Source organism: Vanacampus margaritifer, chromosome 1 (genome assembly GCF_051991255.1).
Source record: "Vanacampus margaritifer isolate UIUO_Vmar chromosome 1, RoL_Vmar_1.0, whole genome shotgun sequence".
NCBI lineage: Eukaryota > Metazoa > Chordata > Actinopteri > Syngnathiformes > Syngnathidae > Vanacampus > Vanacampus margaritifer.
Window position 1 is genome coordinate 2459823 of NC_135432.1, and position 17024 is coordinate 2476846.

The 17024-nt window shown below is 41.0% G+C and overlaps 1 long non-coding RNA gene across 1 annotated transcript in view; it reads left to right on the forward strand.

Annotated features, from left to right (window-relative positions):
- The window catches only part of LOC144038036 (uncharacterized), a 27674-nt gene continuing 10650 nt past the window's right edge, over positions 1 to 17024 (forward strand). The window contains exon 1 of the long non-coding RNA XR_013289128.1: positions 1 to 221. This is a non-coding gene — a long non-coding RNA (uncharacterized LOC144038036). The remainder of the gene's footprint in view (positions 222 to 17024) is intronic.

Genomic DNA, 17024 nt, shown 5'->3' on the forward strand with positions numbered 1-17024 from the left:
CTAATGGGATGACGAGTCTCAGGTGTAACCAGTGGGGAGAAGCAAAAAGTTTTAGACCGCGGTTGGACGGCGATCCTGTTGTGTCTGCTCATTTTGGAAACACGTTTTCTGTCCAAGTGTAAACAAATTGAAACTAACTGTAAGTAAAAATAAATCATCGTTAAGTTGAAACTGGGGTGAATCTACGTCATTGAACCACGCGTCAAAACAACAACCCACAGGTAACCATGGTGACCCATTTTGATTGGCAAGTGGGTCACTACACTTGTTGTAGTTCAAAGTCTGTGGACTTTTATACAAGTAACTATTTGATTTGTGGATACTTGTTTTTAGAATTATATTTTTGTTGAATTGTTACTATACAATGCTTACCGTGATGTTTAAAAAAAAAATATATATATATATATATATATAGCACACAAGAAATACACAAAAATATAATAAACTAATAATAAAAAGTAAACTAAAAAGAAGCATTTTGGAAAAAAACAATAAAAACTAGGGATGGGCGAGTACCGATACCAGGCCACATTTAATGGTATCGATACTGGTATCGGCCTTCGCTCTTGTGCCCCTTTTTCCGCCGGGAACTGTCAGAATGATGGGGGGGAACCAAAGTTTTGTTCCATCTCGTTAGTTTCCTGTGTGTCTCCTTATGAGGTAACACTTGTTCATTTCAATATCATCTCTATCTGTGGTTCAATGTGTGCTATATATATTTATAGCTCAAGTAACTTTTCCGTGTTTAATTGCCTCGTTTACGTTTGCCGTGCGCTTAATTGCCTCGTTAATGTCTTCAAGTTGCAGTGCTAAAAATAGAACGGTGCCGTTTATGGCCCTCGCAGACGCTGGTTATAGCTCTTATACATACATTTGTAATGAGCGGAAAACAGGAAACAGAAATACAAAGCAGCCTCCCACATTAAAAGCATGGATTTCAAAATAAGATAGAATTAAACATCACACAATAAACAGCTTGAGGAATTCTTGCCATGGTCGATATTATTAAATGACTTGAAGCCCTATTGCAGGGGTGTCAAACATACGGCCCGGAGATGATTTTGTAAAGTTAAAAAAAAAAATTTGTCAGACCAATTAATCAGATGGCCACAATCAATACACATACATTTGTAATTTCGCAAGCAATCCTCAGACGAGCAATGCAACTTGTACATGGAATTGCCCTGGATGTCATTATTTTCACACCACCTAAAGTTACGGTTTGTTAAAAAAAAATCAAATCATAGACCAACATAAACGTGTTAAATACGACACAAATTAAATTACTGCTAGTATGAACACATATGACAATGATTAATGTCCTTATAATTTAATTAACTGTGTCACACAATGCATTCTGGGAACAATATATATGCAAAACAGGTAGCTACAACACGTCCAGAACTCATACTGCGTTCCATTTGTATTTGTGTTATTTTTGGGGAAAATATAATTACAGTTGAGCCCGTAATTGAGGGCTGGCCCACAAATAGCGAAAATCTGCGTATAATTGACACCGATTGTTTTTAAGTTATATACCATGATTTTACCGATCCGGCCCCCTTGGTAATATATTAAGCTAATCATAAGCTAATATGATTTTGACACCCCTGCCCTATTGTAATGTATTGAATTCTTTGCACTTTACTGTATTCTATAAAAATAAGTTCTACAACCACATATTTTGATTGGGACTTTATTTTCCCCCTGGCCACTGGATTATTTGTTTCATCTTATTTATCGATTTAAAAAAAAATAAATCTTTTTATTGTGTGCTCTATGCAAATTGAAACAATATAATTGCCATTGATTTTGTTAAATTTTAAGGACATTTGCTGTAGTTGTAATATATAGCCTATGTCATAAAAAACAAATCTGTTATTGTTTTCATGGAAATTTTACGAATCATAAGTACAAATACTATCGTATCGTATCGGTCTAAAACTAATTAAAAGTAACTCTTTTTTTTTTTTTTTTTTTTAACAAACTCAAAATAAAAACGACATTATCATGAAAATTCCACAACTATAACATTGCATAGTACCCACCACTTGCATGCAACAAAAGTATTCCCTAATTCAACCGCTCCGTCACGTCTAAGCTTGATGTTCTTGTGACGTTTTGACTTGTTGGTCACTTGTTGATCCGCTTGTGAAAATGTCAAGCGCGTCTATGTACAGTATGCGACTGAGATCAAAAATCAGCACTGCTGCAGCATGGGAATGTCCTCCTGGGACAATCCAGCACGGTCTTTTGTGCCTGTGTGATTGTCTCCCGCCGCGCACGCTTGTTTCCAACATTGTCCCGGCCTGATGGAAATTGGCTCATTTTCAAACACAATGTCGAGCGGGGCTGCGGTGACAGGGGCCGGTGAAAAGAGAATGATCTTTAAGAGCATCTCTTGTGTCCCAGCTGCCACTTGTGTCTCCCTCCGTGGCTGCAACAAATCCACACGTAACAGGCGTGACCGCCGCCCATTGTTGGGCCCGCGTAAACACTTTAAAATGAATCTTAACTTGGCCCGCCCTGAGAATACGTCCCAGATTATGCATGTCAGGCAGCTCGTGAGGAGGGATGAAAAGGAGGACAACGGTTGGCCTGTGATGCCAAAGAGGTCCTAGCGCGTCCTCTCAGACAAAAGGGCTCCGTCCCGCCGCCGTTAGCTACGCATGCTTCCACGTTGCCGTGGTTGGACTTGAGGTGGCGGGCGGAGTACGCCGGGAAGGTGCGAGCATCGTCGCGTCTGAACTTGAAATGCTGATCAATACCTTTTAGCCTTCATGCCAGTGCTGTGCGTTACCATGACAACCAGCAGCAACCGTATCACATCCATTTTTGGGGATCCAACTTTTTGTGTGGCGTAGCACTCACCTGCTGTGACATTGGTGTCTTAATGGGGATGTTTGTGTCACCCATATACTTTTTTTTTTTGTGACAAAATGGCGAGCGTGGAGGTCGTGAGAAAATTATGTTTCAAGGCATCCATGGATCTTCTATTCATTGGACTCAGTAGAGGTCAGTGCTGGACTGTCATGTGACTTCTCAGCCATGTTGTTTGCTTGCTATGGGGTGAAAAGAATGGTTATCATTGAAAAAAATGATCTTTTAAAGACAGATTCTTGTAGAAATTTGTATTGAGACATGACTCCTGACCACCCCTGGCTACCACATAGCTCTGTCACACTTGAAAAACAGTTGGGTCAAAAAGAGACCAACCCAACTTTTTGGGGTTATTCATTTGACCCAAATTTTGGGGTTAATTGAATACCCACACCACAAAAAGTGGGTTAAAAAATGAGGTTGCTTTGTGGGTTAACTTGATTTTACCCAACCTTTTGGGTTAAATAACTCAAAGTTGTCAGTTCATTTTTGACCCAATTCAATTGGGTTATTCAATTTAGCCAAAATGTTGGGCCAAATGAATAACTCACAAAACAAAAATTGGGTTGCGTTATTAATTTAATTTGACCCAACCTTTTGGGTTAAATAACGCAAAAAGTTGGGCCAATGTAATTGGGTTATTCAATCTACCCAAAAAGTTGTCAACCAAATAACCCACAAGACAAGATAAAACATTACTCTAAAAACGGTTGGTTCAAAAATAACCCAATGAACTGACCCAACTTTTTGAGTGATTTGACATTATTTGGGTACAATTAAATTAATAACCCACATTCAAGTGGGTCAAAAAAGAACTGACCGACTGAGTTATTTAACCCAAAAAGTAAAATGACACAAACATTTAGTTAACCCCAAAAGTTGTGTCAAACTGAATGAACTGACCCAATTTTCTGAGTTATTTAAACTAAAAAGTTGGTTCAAAATTAAATTATTAACCCACAACGCAACACATTTTTGGGTGGTTTTGGGTTATTCAGTGGACCCAAAAAGTGGGGTCAGCCTCTTTTTGACCCAATTTGGGTTATTTTTGACCCAACTGTTTTTAGAGTGCACTGATGTTGATTGGTTCAGTTTGCTGTCTGTGTTGTAAATAGATTAAAGGGATGTGAATTCCTTCTAAATTGTGAACCCGGTTTCTTGGAAAGAAAATAATCGGCCCCAAAAGACAGCTGCTCACCGCGCATTTGCCAGACGGCGAGTCCAGCCCTGGTAGTGGTTTTTGAACAGGGGCCAGTAAGCTATAACATAATTTGTGATTAATTATGTGGTATCGATTTTCAGAGAGTGCATCCCTACAAACGAATTCTGGTGCGCACACCAATAAAACAAACATACTAACCCAATGACCTAACTTACTGTTGGGCCAATGTACAGTATCACATAAATCTGAGACTCTCTTTCGCTCTTTTCTCATGTAGAATTGTACAAGTGAGGCAAAGTTGCCTCAGCAAAATTCATTAAAACATGACATTTAAGAAATAATGTTGGAATTTTCTTTTTTTCTTCTTCTTTTTTTTTAAAAAATGGCGTTCTGTAGATGACATCCTCCTGTACGAATCCATTGAAATCTGCTGTTGAGATTCCTCATTGACCGCTACAACATTCCATCATTTGATTGTAAATGGCATGTTTTAAGGTTTCAATTAATATCAATGAAATATTTTTCTTCCATCACTCTTGGTTTTATTGGATTGTTAAAAATTTCCCGTTTTTTTTTTGGGTAGCACTTTATTTGCAGATTGGAAATTCAAACCTAGTGTTAGAATTTTCCTATATGGATAAAGAACTGCTTTTGCAATGTCTAAATGGGCAAAAGGGAATTAAAGTCACTGGTCCTTTTTTTTAAATTATTTTTTTTAAGAAAAATAGCCACAAATGAGACAAAATGTCTTCGGTTTCAGCACGGACTTTTATAAACGAGCTCATCTCTTCTTAGAGCGAGCAGTTCACACCAGCTAGTGATGATGGATGAAATATTGAAATCTGGTTAAGTTACCTTTTATAAATCAGTTCATAAATATACTTTAAAAGAAATTGCGTGGCATGAAGTGGTTGATATTTGGTTTTAGGACAATGAGGGGGTCCTTGGAAAAATGTCCCCCTTTTAAGGGTTCCCTGCATTCTTGAATTTTTTGGTAAGGTCTGTTGATCCTAATAGTGTGTGCATAAAGTCACAGCTATGGAGAACACAAAATGGAAATGACTGTGTTGACATCGATGAGCTTTGTCTCCTGAATTTGACCTTGAAATGAAGTGAGAGATCGTGTGAAAGAATATTGACGTCTGCGCTACACGACAAATGTTTTGACTCGCCACATGAGACAACAAGGACGTTTCTCACAGCAGTTGCTTTTGCTCTCTGCTTTCCTCGTCTTGAGAGCCTCTTAATATTTATATTTTTCTTTTTTTCAATGAGGGAAAGCTTATCTCTTTGACTGCCAGACGTTTTCAGAAAAGGGATGCCATGGGTGCCAGCCGATTTTAAGCATTTTGACTGATCTTTCAAGGTCCACAGAAAATTATGTGTTTGGACTATGGAAACACACATTCTACCAAATGAAAGCTTGGACTGTCATCTTTCATCAGAAAAAAAAGTTTGTTTCTACCTTATTCCGTTTTTGAGTAATCAACAATAGAAAATGGTTAGTTTCACCTCTGTTTTGAAAAAAAAAACGTCTTTTAACGTCTTTGGCACTCCTCCATAGGATTTTACTAAACGTTATTTAACGTTTTTGGCAGTCAAAGAGTTATCGTCACAAGTGTTACCTGACGTGACAACCCCTTAAGGAGACGTGCATTTGCAGCCATTCAAACGAGAGGGTACCCTTGTGACATCCTTGTTCCATTCCACACACATAATCAGAGCGGCTGTAGTTCAAATCCGTTCAGTGGACAAAATCCAAGGTCCGGTCGGGTCGGGTGAGTCCGCTTTGTCTCAGCTGACGGGCCCATAAAGGCGCATGTAAAAGGAGAAAGGTTATCAGATGGTTGCGGTCAACAAGCATGACAGAAGTCAAACGCTCGTAAAAGGCTCCCGCCTCCTGACAGGAAGGGAATAAAGCGACATTGTTTGCAAATCAATAATCATTTTTGGACTTAGTAAGTGAAATTGGATCTTTTCCCGCAGCACACCTGATAATCTCGCATGGCAGCAGTTGGGAATCTGGTGTAAGCCACCTTCAGCCTCCGAACGAGGGCCCCAAGTGCGTTTCGTACACAAGCAAGAAAACCAAGCCTGGCAATAAACCTGATGGATCCAATTCCAGAACATGTGAACTAAGAATTTAAAAGGCATGTTGCTGATTCTTCATCTCACACCGTCAATTATTATCAGCACACATCTGGAATGCACCACAAAATACATTACAGCGGGATTTAGTTTAGGTAGGGTAGATGTAAAGGATTAGAGCATGAAAAAGATAAGTGAGTCTCTCCCACTTAAGCTGGAGATCAACTCAGACAGGAAAGTGGTGGACATGAAAGAATCCCGGTTCAAAGGTATACCACAAATCAATGATGGAGCTGGGATCAAACATGTCCGCCAGCTTTTGTCCCAGTGACGTAGCGCTCCTTTTAGTTGAGTCCACCCTAGGTCACAAATCAGGCCCGTTTTGGCGGCTCAGCTTCAACACAAAAAAAGGAGCTTACGTGAACATACACAAATAACAAAAAGAGGGGAAAGCGTTCCCTCACTTGTTGCGCGTGATTCGTTCCGCCATCTCCTACGATTTGCCCTCAAATAACATTTTTGGACTCGTCCAATTTAGAAGGAAGAAAAATAGCAAGAAAACCCGCAAATGAGTGAGGTAAAACTGCAATTGAGGAAGTTATGGTCACAAATGCAAAGCAGCGATCAACTGAAGCCTCAATAACTGAGCAGTGAAGTAGCGAGAAAACCGCGTACGGGGAATCCTCAAGTCACGGCGGAGTTTCGTTCCTACGCTGGCGATTGTAACACGAATTTCGATTTGAGTCGGATTTCCCCGTTAAAGTCGATATTTACATCAAAATACTTACTTTGCAGTCATTTAAGAAAAACATATTTGCGCGACTCGGAAGAGCCGGAACCAATATTTTGTGTTTCCGCTGGAGGTAACAACAACATAACTTTAAAATGGCGCCATTACTGTGGGAAATTAACGAAAAGGGGAGGTGCAACGGACGAGGCACGGGCGCCGTAAAGTCGAAACGACGTAGGTCGCTTACGACCTAGCTCGAGGACTCCCCGTATACGCTTTACTGCTGAACTTGATTACTGTAAAATTGTTCAATATTTCAACGCTTTTCCCGCAGCTGTTCTCTATCAAAGAGCCGAAAGGCAAATCCACAACGTGTGTTTGACGCGTGAAGGACAACAAAAACGACTTCTAGATCCATGGTGACGCGATGTCAAAACGTATAACAGGCAAAAAAAAAAAAAAAAGCTAGACTGCCCAAAAAAAGTTCCTTACGTCCACTTCTATCTTTAGAAAAGCGGAATATTCAGCAGGAATGACGATGTGATGGGATGTCATTGTCTCCCGTTACCCAAGATGAAGAGAATAAGCTAAATACAACAATTATTATTCAACGTATGGTGAGTGATTTTTTTTATTTTTTTAATCTGTTAAAATAATACTTCACATAAATTTGGCACAAACAGATGACCGAGGGGAGCTGTGTGTTAAATTGTGACAACATGGGGGAGACCGAAAATCTTTCTTAACTTGTCTTTTTGGACAACATGTCCCCCTCAGTGACTATCCAATCAGCAGGACAAACTGTCCAATCACGAGGCGGGACAAACAAACAGCATCGGTCCAGCAGATGGATACCCAAGGGTGCTGTCAGTCTGCCCCCCCCCCCCCCCCCCCCCGAAGACTTGGGCGGCAGGGGGTAGGGGGCCGAGGTTGCATCATCTCATGGGCCCGACTTGACGACAGGAAGTTGCGAATGTGACGAGTTTTTGGTCAGAGTTGACTTGTTCCATCTGCTGTCCGACAAGTAGCGAGAACACGTTAGCGTTAGCAGGGTGGGGCGGGCGCTTATTTGGTTGAGGGGCGGAGCTGCTGTTTAGTGGGCACTTTATTCATCTGGCTTAGGGCTTGCCTTTGTCTGCCTGGCAGGTGCTTCTAATCCCACTGTCACTGGGCTGGACAAGATGTTTGGACAAGCCCTCCCCAGTACGCGCACACACACACTAAGACACACAACCCGCATGCTAAAGTCATGCCTGATTATACAGCAAAAGAGCGGGAACCAATGTTCCATTGCTGAAATAACAGTATGCATTTTTTTTTTTTTAACCTCAGATCTATATTGGATTGTTTTATGACCATATTTGGTCACACGTTCTCCTGGAGTGAAGCGCTCCTCCGATAATTGCTCAAGTATGCGTTCATACATTTAGAGACGTTTTATTTGTGTGTAGCCACTTGGGATGAGCAGCCATTTAAATTTTGTCCAGTTTTAATCATGCTTGTTAGTTTTATCATAGATCTAGTCAACCTCATCCCGTTTTTATTTAGTCCATTTTTAGTTGACTATAAATCTAGCATTTTAGTCTTTATTTTAGTCCAAGAAAACCTGATTTTATTTGTCTAGTTTTAGTCAACAAAAACTGTCAACGTTTTAGTCAGGACAATCATTATATCATTGAGATCGTGTTGAACATTTTGGATCTAAACCTATTTCACATCAAATTTTCTCTCATCTTTTTGATGAAAAGCAACTTGACGCACAATGACAGTATATCAACAAGTTGCTACTATGGCTCCATGCCAGTTAGCACGTTAGCAAGCATTAGTTAGCGGTCGGATTAACATTATTGTTGGAACTTTATGGATTCATGTAACGTTATAACTATAATGTACTTATTTTTATTTTTTTTTACCTCTCAGCGTGAATCCACCTCCTGTGTTTGTGCATGTTGCACTTGCTAGCTGCAGATTTGAAAGGGGGTGTGTCATATAAGTGTCACAGTGACCGAATTTTACCAAATCATATCATTTTCGTCTCGTTTTTGTTCATGAACTAAAATGTCCATAGATTTTATTAAGTGAAGTACACTTTCCTCTCGTCTTCATTAGTCGACAAAAATGCATACTGATTTAGTCCGACTTATTGTTTATTAATGAGGGTTTTAGTCTAGTCTAGTCCAGTGAAGAATTTGTGTTGCCGAAAATATTTTTGTTTAGTTTTCGTTGACGAAATTAACACTAGTGACCACACTCGTTTCTCAAAAACTTGTATCTCAAATCATATTTCACTATTGAAATGAATGGAAATGTCATTAGTCTGTTCTAACCTCATGTAAAATAAAAAATAAAAAAGTTGTGTGATGTTTTTAATAACAAAAGAACAGAAACGTTTATGGAACACATACTAATAACAAATAAATAGACTAATATATAACTAATAATAAATAAATAGAATTAAACTGAAACTGATCATTTCAAGCACTTCTGGTGTGCGTGACTTGGCCAACGGGGGGCAGTATAATACATTCACGAGGACACAAAAGTATGGTGACCAGACGTCCTGTTTTGGCCTGGTCAGTCCTGTGTTTTAGCCCAGGGTCCCTCCTGCTTCCCAACATATTTCACCAACCCATTTCGGCGTCCCGTTTTTTTTTTTTTTTGCTATGTGGATGTCAATCAGACAGATGTCATAGCGATTCATACGATAAACCCATTAAAAGCAATGTTTACTGTTAAATTCCTTCCTGTTTACTTCCAAATTCACATTCGCATCTAATCGGTAGCTGGACAGACTTGTGTAGCAGGTGGCGATCGGAACTAGAGCTACTTCCTGCTTTCCTATCTAAGAATCATGGGAAATGTAGTCCTACTATCCACCGCGGTCGCCAGTAACTGGTCAGACAACACAAGCTGAGCTTTCTCGCGGTATACTTCCAATGTTACAATGCGCGACTGGTGCAAGGTAGATGGCGTGGGATAGGCTGGATAAATGGTGAGTGTTTTTTCTTGCTTAACGCCGTTAGCAAGATAGCATTTAGCATTAGCGATTGATGCTCATGTTGCTACATTTTATTTCATGACCTAATATATAGATATACAACATATGAGCATGTTGTGTCCTTTCCTCGGGCTTTCTTTGGTCCAATCAGTACCAAGATGTTCTATTGTGAGTGTCAGATGGGGATGTGGCTCCTAAAATCTCCTTTCTGACAACAACCATGACATTGATTTTAGCCTCGGGGTGGGAGGTGGGGAGGGGGTCAAGAAATGACCTCCAAACAGCTTTCTTTTGTTGAAGATCACATCAGCAGTTGTGGTTCTGTTGGTATTTTGGGAGGTCCAGATGATGTGTAGGATGCTTTTCCCCTCACAGTCCTTCTGGGTTTGGTGTCTGCGTAACCCGGTTTCCAGCTGCGCTCGCTCTATTTTAGCGGGAGAAGAGGCCGCTGCTTTATTTTGGATTCCTGGTGGCCCGGTTCCTCAGCCCGAGGTCTCCAATAACCCAATTTGAGTTGACTTTTCCCGTTGAGGGAGCGCCATGGCCCGGGGCTACGCACTGTTACAATTCAAGTGGTACAATGAACACACATCATCACACGGCGCAAATTCACCTCTTTCTTCTTTGACAAGCCTCAATAGAACGTTCGACCTAATAATGTTCTTCTCTTGTCTTCGTTGGACAAAAGACGGCGCTGAGGTTTATTTGCTTCCTCAAATTTCAACTGGTATCCATCTGGTCTTCTTCATGCTCACACGCAATCTGGACTCAGGAGGACTTTGCTTATCGGCGGACCTTGTCAGAACTCGGCGGCACATCTGCAGTTTGGATGTCAGAACCTCCTCAGGCTACACGTTGACCCAAATGATTAACATTGTCCCAGATTTGAGGAGAAAAGCATTAAGAGTTGCATCAACTTTAGCTCATTTGATAGGGAATCTTTCTAAAAATATGAAGAAGCGACTTGAAGGCATCTTCCCGCGGTCTCCGCTCCTCTGATGCCATCTTGCTGGCCCCGCCACAGGACCCTGCAGCAAACCTGAGATCTTAAATCGAACTCACTCTCACAATCGCGACTGCTTGACCTCGTCAACCTTCAAAAGTCTTTACAAAACTCTCCTCGTCAAATGTGCTCTTAATTGTTGATTTTGAATATTCTCAAAATTTGTGTTGCTTTTTTTGTGTGTGAAGTGATCGCAATTCTACTCAGAAATTCTTGGACACAACCAACAAAACTCGCCATACCTCAATTGGAAAAAAAATACATCAAAGTCACGCAACGGTTGAGGAACGAACTCACAACCTTCATATTGAGACTGCCAAACTACCACCTGAGCTTTGCCCTTCCTACTGTTTGCTTATATTCAAGAGGAGACCAAAAACTGTTCTTGGAGGTATGAAGATTCCATCTGACACAAACGATATACTAACACACAGCAGGAGCTGCGTGGCTCAGGGAGTAGATCAGCTTTCTCAGCTGAAGGTTGTGAGTTCGTTCCTCAACCCTTGAGTGACTTTTATTTTTTTTCACGTCTCTACTTTATTTTCTTCCACATGTAAATACAGTATTACTCTAAAGTCAATTGCACTGAAAATTACACGCACACAAAAACAGCTGGAAGACCAGTTACCACTTATGAGGTCCACTGGCAACTTGATTGGAGCATAAAAAGAGCTTCTCGGAGTGGCAGTGTCTCTCAGACGCGAAGATGGGTAGAGAATCACCAATGCGTCATAAAGGGTTAGAATGGGACAGCATTCCTATTTTCAAACTTGAGAAACTTGTCTCCTCCATCTCCAGAAGTTTGTTGTAAAAAGAAGAGGGGATGCCTCACACTGGTGAAAATGGCCTCGTCCCAACTTTTTTGAGATTTGTCGACACCATGGAATTTAAAATCAACATGGTTTTCCCTTAAAATTATACATTTTCTCAGTTTAAACTTTTGACCTGTTCTCTATGTTTGCTTCTGAATAAAATATAAAAATTTGGCACTTCCACGTAATGGCAGTCCGTTTTTATTCACAATGTGTATAGTGTCCCAACTTTTTGGGGAATTGGGTTTGGATAAAGTATAGTAATTGGTACAGTATAAAGTATTTTCAAAAGCAGTATACATGACCTTCAAGCCGGTGTTCCAATGTCGCAAATGTTGTCATCTGGCTGAATCTGATGATGAATGTCATGACCGTCTGTATGTGATGCATTGGGCGTGTTGGGGGGGGGGGGGGGGGGGGGTGCGATGTGTTCCGCACTACGCTGGGAACGTCATTGAAGGCCTAGTTGTGCTGCTGGGAGCGTGAAGCTATTGTTTGGGTTGGCACGGTGCGGGGCGCCTGCGGGCCGCGCCATCAAAAGGTTTCTGTCCGATGCCCGAGCGCTTATTGTTGAACATTGCCCCCCCCCCACCCCGAAAATTTGCATAGAAGAATTGAAAATGCAAAATGTTCTGCAAATGACAGCTGCTTGACTGAAACAAAGGAAGCAAAATGGCTTTTGGTTGCGCTGCACTTGTTATGCTAATGGCCTCCCTCCCCGCTTCCCCGCTTAGCCCCTCCCCACCCGCCGCCTGCCGCCAAGAGTAGCGCCATACAAATCACGCTTGTCCTTCACTTTGTTGCACCAACTTGAAACAAAGCCCCACTTTTATTTGCGCCTCAATCACAACTCAAGTTAGCGTGTCCTGACAGATGTGGCGGCAACCATACGTAGAATGCTAATATATTAGCTCTTTTTTTTTGTTTTGAGAAAGTGGTGAAAAATCTCCAGTTTCATGTCACTTTAGGACACGTGCACGAGAGCTGGTGTCAGCAGAAGCTGGAACCTGCGGCACACAGAGGGTTGACCTTTCTTCTGCACTCACTCTGATGTCCTCTTGGAGGTGCTTCCCGGGTGCGAAGGCTTGGCGTTATGTCACACTGCAGCTTGGTGACCTGAGCATGACGGTTCACTTTCTGCCACTTCCACAATGTGTCTTTATGCAGTTCGGACCCGTTGCTTGGCGCTGAAAGAGATGGGCCGCACTCGCCTCTCACTGGTTGAAAATTAAGTTGCTGTGGCACGCCTATGGTCTCATTGTCTTGGATGCGGGGAGCCGGTGTTTGGTATTCCCGGCACAGAGCGGCCTTGGCGGCGTGCTGCCATTCCGATTCCCTCCCTCGCCATTCCAACTCAATCTGGGCCTGAGGCCTCTACTCCGGCCCGCCTCCCCATAGGGGACATACTACTGTATGTGTGAGCGGCTCTGGCATGGGAACTCGTCCAGTGCGGGAAACTGACGCTTGACTGCAAAGGACATTGCGGCATTTGCATTTTGTTGCTCGCCGTCATTCGGGAGAGCTGAGAGGCGTCTCACCTGCTGTCTTATGAAGCGCTACCTTTCATAGCACTCGTGCAGCTGGTTCAAATCCCATCTGCCTGGAGTCACCACTGATGGACATTTTTGGTTTCCCACAGCAGAACTCCAGGGTGGCCCGTATTTGTCAAGATTCTGAGAATCCTCTCAGAGGGCTCCTAACGTAACCTGAACATTCCTAGCAAGGCGTCTTAGCAAAGGAGTGATTCTAGAACATCTTCAGAGCAAGGAAAGAATCGAAACAAACCCCTATCTTAGTGAGGTTGACCCCCGTTGCTAAGTTCATTTTAAAGGCTGTGATTGGTTGATCCTAAAAGCTAGATAGGGAAAAAAAAATACACTTTTGGTGATGATGGGCAAAGGATGGACCCTCAAATAAATAAACTTGACCATTTTGAATGTACTTTCACATTTAGCTCCGTTTTTGGCCTTTTAAAAAAAAAATGTATCCAATTGTTTTGAAACTGTGCATGTTTGATTTAAAGATGTTCAAGATATAAAGTAAAAGCAAAGTTTCCATTTCACCGAATGCTGTTGCCGTGACGACACACTGTTTACCAAGAAGAATGACGATCTTTTTAAAACACACAAGAATTTTCTTTCCGGTAGTTGGAATCACTCTCATACTACAGGAAGAAAAAAAAACTATGATAACAAAATATACATTTAGGACACAAACACAAATGTACAGTAAAGTTAGTATAAAGTGTCCATTATTGCGGTATAACTGACGAGACAAAGAATGATGAAGCTGCACTGATGAATACATGAATATTGGAATGTCCGCTGGTTTCGGTGCGCATTGTTCCACATCGCCATGCTATCAAGTTTCTGAATACATTCCACTGCCTTGTGAAGGTAACACGGCCTCCGATCGATCCTAGGGCCATTCAAACGTCGGCAGTGGTTGAGAGAATGCGCACGTTCAGCTCTCAGACGTCATTTGTTGTTGACTGGTTTGCCAAAAGTCTGCTCTGCTCATCAACTCACGTCCCTGATTAGCTTGTCTTAGCATCCTCGCTGATCCTCATCGGAAGCCGTTTGTGAACAAGTAGTCCAAACCACATGGCCAGGGAAAGTTGCCAAGACATTCTAGAAATAAAAGCATTTCATGCCTGGGCAGCATGAAAATCAAACAGTTGTTTTTTGTTTGTTTTCTTTTTCACAAAACCCTGGCATTCGAACATGGGGTGTGTAGACTTTTTATAACCACTCAATTTACATACATATTGGATGAACTCTTTGACTGGCCATTGCACCTATATCGTGTTTTTAGGTGTTTCTAGTGATTTATGACCTACATTTAAGGAAGCACCTTTCAATTTAGGCAAAGTCTGCACTTTCCTGCGCAATGGACGTTTCATTTTGGGATTCCTATCACATGTCCTGAGTGAGGACATATTTTTTGAACACCTTGAGTAATAAATATTGGGAGATAGACTATCTAATAATAGGCAGTTAGCAAGACCCATTTGTCTTGTTCGCAAGAACTTTTCTTGTGGATTTCCAGTACCACCACAATATTGTGTGAGTTTTTTGTCCTGTTCCAGAGAATACGCTCTAATCTGACCCACAACTGCGAATGAGCAACAATTTGTATGAATGAAGGAGTTGTTACTGGAGGTGTTCGGCTTCTTTAGGGGTCGACAGCAGGAAAACGCTTCCTCTCATGAATAGTCATCCGGGCCACACGTCATTCCTGTGAATTCTAATCAGGTTTACATGCACAGTTTTTTCTGCTCATTAATATTCATGAGCCAGTGAGGGTCTCCTTTGGGGTTCAACGTCTGGCGGCCCGAAGGAACGCAGATGATTGGACTGGAGCACCTTCGCATGTTGATTATTTTTGTGTTTATTCTCAATTAATTCAATTGTCGTTTCAAAAATCGAATGGTTGAAAGTTTGCTAAATCATGAAATTGAGTTTTGTCTTCTGGATTATTCAAAGCTGTTTTTCTTATGTTCTGTTACATGCAAATGTTATTGTGAGCAGAGGTGGCAAATCCAGGTCCAGAAAGTAAAAACCTTGCCACGGTTTGGCTTTAGCCCCTAGTGTTAGCTAGCTAGCTAGCTCCCTAGCAGGTAAACAAGCAACATAGGTGTTAGCTAGCTAGCTAGCTCCCTAGCAGGTAAACGAGCACCATGGGAGCTAGCTAGGGAGCTAGCTAACTAGCACCTGAGGGCAAAGCCAAACTGTGGCAGGGTTTTTACTTTTTGGACCTGGATTTGGCACCTCTGATTGTGAGTTGTAATTTTGGCAGAATGCTGGTTGGGTGGTTTACAAGACATGTTTACAGTAGCTATCAACTACGTAATTGTGGCATTTAAGCACAAACGGAGTGTTAAGTTTGTTAAAACTGATTTAAAATCAGGCTACATTATTGCTGTCTTAACATTTTGCGCAGGAATTGTTTTTGAATAAATAAAACCTTTACATAAATGTTTGTTGGGTTTATTAGATTAAAATCGATTAAAATTGTAATGATCCTGAATGACTAGGAAAAAAAATAGATTTTATTTTTGGGCCATATTGCCCAGCCCTAGTATCAGAATTACTCACACTTTAAGTAGAAGCACAGATACGAAAGACTGGTAAAAGTAGAAGTACTGATTTAAGTTAAGTTTAAAATATATATATATACTGTCATGTACTGTCAGTTATGTGTAATACCCATTTTCAAAACTTGGCACAAAAGAAAAGAGAAAAAAAAATAGATGTCAGATGTTAATCTTGTCGAGTAACAAAAATGTTCAGATAACACAAAAACATTTTGAAGTTGGTGTATTTTAAGATGACACAAGACACATTCAATGTTACTAATCATTGTTGTACCCAACAAAAATTCTCTTTAAGGCCTTGGATGGGAAATACAGTTGATATCACAAAATGTCCAAAATAAAAGCAGAAGAATGTGTTATGAAGCCAAGGTTGAACTTTTTGGCCATAATGCAAACACAACACTGCTCATCACCAAAAGAACAACCAACCTACAATGAAGTATGAAGGAATTATGAACAGTTCCGAATAGCAGTCAGTGTTAACACAAAACCCCCATGTCAGGAAAAGCCCGCTAGAACATCTGAAATTCATTAGGGGTTAGACAGGGGCACTTTAAATGATGACAGGTTTAATGGGAGTTAGAATGTGGGTGTGCGTACTTCAGTCAAAACTATTTATAAAGCACTTTTTCTACAAATATTGTTAAAGAACACACACACACCTCTCAGGCTCCACCCCCTGCAAGGTCAGACACATGAGATGACAACTGAATATCATCAGCGTAGCTGTGAAAGTCGACTCCTTCACCAAGCGCGAGCATGTAAAAAGCACTGGGACTAAAGTCGAACCCTGAGGCCCACCACGTGATTTGGTGAACCCTTAAGCTGCAGGTTTCCAAACCACTGTTGTTTTAGTTAATGAAATCCAACATGAAGACTAAAACTAACATTCAAAAAACTATTTTGTTTACGAAATAAATGAAAAAAGAAAGAAAGAATGCTTTTTAAAAAAACGGAAACTAACTGAAACTACATTTTATGTTTACAAAACCTAAACTAACTATAATTATAGTGAAAACGTCCTTTGTTTTAGTCTTTGGTCATTCATTTTCACGATATTAACCAGAAAGAAAGTGTGTCACACAGAAGTGACGTCATCTAGCAGCAGCCAATAGAAAAGCACCTTCAGATGATGTCGCTCCGAGGCGACAATTCGTGCTTGACTTTTGTCAGAAATGCAAATATTGCGCACAAGTAATACACATTTTCAAAAAAGTGAAAACTAATACTGAAACTAACTCAAATTAAGCATTTT